Here is a 2732-nt window from a genome sequence, read left to right on the forward strand (position 1 = left end):
CACCAAATTCCATGTAAATCACATCGATCGAGAGCTGGTTCTCGTACGGAGTCCGTTTGGGGGAGGCAGTATCGTTTCCGGCGATTGCATGGACGACATGAGCAGTCAGGGGGTGCGCGGCGGTGCGGAGAACCCGGAAGTAAAGGAATCTAGGGTTGAAGATCCATCTGCGGGAGCCTGGCTTGTCCCGGGGAGCGCGGCGACGGAGGACGGTGATGATGGGAGGATGATCTGGGGAAGGCTATGGATGATCAGAAGGAAGAGGAGGAAGCTGATTGGGACCAATACGGTCCAAACCATGATCCGGAGGACGTGTTTGAGAATCTTAAGTTGCAAGGAGAGGAGGAGGAAGATCTGGATCTGTCCGGGGAGTTTGAAGAGCTAATCAAGGACGTACGCTGGCTGGCGCTTTTTAGGGTTCATACCCTACAGCCGTTTAGTCATGCCTCCCTGTTGAACTCCATGAGGAACGCGTGGGCGTGTGCGCAGGGGGTTACTTTTAACATCAAAGGCCCCAACTTGTTTTTGGCTCAATGCCATTGTTTGGGAGACTAGAAGCGTGTGATGGAAGGGGAGGCATCACTAGTAGAAAACAGGGAATACGTTCGGGCCAGATAAGCCCATTAGTCCCGGTTCAGTCACGAACCGGGACCCATGGGCCCATTGGTCCCGGTTCGTGAGGCCAGGGGGCCTGCCGGGCCTCGTGGGGGCATTGGTCCTGGTTCGTCTTGCCCCTTTGGTCTCGGTTAGTGGTACGAACCGGGACCAATGGGCCTCGCTCCTGGCCCACCACCATTGGTCCCGGTTGGCGGCCTGAGCCGGGACAAAATGGTGGTCTTTAGTACCAGTTCTAGCCAAGAACCGGGACCAATGAACTGGCCAGGGGAGAAGGCTTTTGTGTGTAAGACATTAAAAGCAAAAAGAATTTTCATAAAATAAATAAAAAAGCAAAAAAGAAAAGAAAATAAATAAGTAGAAACAAAATAGAATAAATAAGTAGAAACAGAAAAACTTTAATAAATAAGTAGAAACAAAATAAACTTTAATAAAGTAAAATAAATAAACTTTAATAAAATAAATAAAAATAGCAACAGTAAGTAGAAACAAAATAAAATAAATAAAGAAAAACAGAAAAAATATTCATAAAATAAATAAAATAAGCCAAAAAAAGAAAATAAATAAGTATAAACAAAATAAACTTTAATAAATAAGTAAAAACAAAATAAACTTTTATAAAACCTCTAGTATTATTGAAACTAAAATTATATAAAATTTAAGCGACTAAAGTTATCAAAGTATTTTCTGTTCAAAACATTAAAAGAAAAAAGAATTTTCATAAAGAAATTTTTTGTTAGAAACTTTAATAGCAAAAAAAACTTATCATAAAGAATTTTTTGTTATAAACTAAAATAACAAAATATGTTTTTGAATATAATGATAAAACACAGTAATATTAAATAGCAGGAAAAAGAATCACTCAAAAATCTATTTTTATAGTAAAGTTATTCAAAAACTAGTGATTCACACAAATTTTCAAAAATTCAAATTTAAACTATTCAAATTAGAAAACAAATGGCACTAACAGTAAGTTTATAATTTTTATTACCTAAAAGCAAAATGAATCACTGAAAAACTAGTAAGTATTTTGATGTAAGTAGAAACAAAATAAAATAAATAAAGCAAAACAGAAAACAAAAAAATTAAAAAAAGTGCCACCTAATGGGCCACCACGGCGTGAATACGACTAGAAATCCAACAATGGGTCAGGATTCAGGCCCGCAGCAGGCCTAGTAAGCCCACAGGCACAACGTGACAGAGATTAAGCCCGTAAGCCTGCATTAGAGAGGAGCTCGAGGGGGCAGCGGCAGTGGGGTTTATAAACCACTCCGAGCCCCTCTCAACTAGCGAGGTGGGACTAAACTTTTGGCCGCGACGTGGGCAACACCAGGCCTTTGGTCCCATTTGGTGGCACCAACCAGGACTAAAGGGCAGCATTGGTCCCGGTTCAATGCAACAACCGGGACCAATGCTCCCCCTTTAGTTCCGGTTGGTGCCACCAACTAGGACCAAAGGCCTCTGCTTCCCGCCCTTTGGGCTTCTGAAAAGAGACCTTTGGTCCCGGTTGTTGCCACCAACCGGGACATCTCGCAGTTGCCCCCGACGACACCGACGACATCGACGCTGCCAGGCTGTCCTAACGCCGCCCGCCGCCCCCGCGTCGCCATCGCCATCGCCCGCTCCCTCGCCGGACGCCGTCGCCATGCCCTCACGGTCGCCGCGCGCGCCGCCCCTGCCCCGACACCGTCGCCCTCGCCGCGCGCGCCGCCCCTTCCCCTACCCCGTCGTCGTCGCCCGACCACACGCCGCCGCCACGTTCGGTCCGGCCGGCCTTCCTTTGTTTTTTTCATATATATGATGTTTTTTTAGATTATATGTATATGTGTGATTATATGTATGTGTGTATATATGATTATATGTCCTGTTTTTTTCCAGATTTTTTGTTCATATATATGATCATTTGTTTTTTTGCATTTTTATAAAAATGTATATATGTATGTATGTTCTTTATGTATATAATATATGCAAAAGTTAGATTTTTAGAAAAGTTTTATCTATGTACGTTCTCTGACTAAGTGCATTTTAGGTTAGTTTCATTTTTAGAAAAGTTTTATATATTTAGGAAGAAGGAAGAGAAGGAAGAAGGAAGAAGAAGAAAAGGTTTTATATATGCA

Source organism: Triticum dicoccoides, chromosome 2B (assembly GCF_002162155.2).
Source record: "Triticum dicoccoides isolate Atlit2015 ecotype Zavitan chromosome 2B, WEW_v2.0, whole genome shotgun sequence".
NCBI lineage: Eukaryota > Viridiplantae > Streptophyta > Magnoliopsida > Poales > Poaceae > Triticum > Triticum dicoccoides.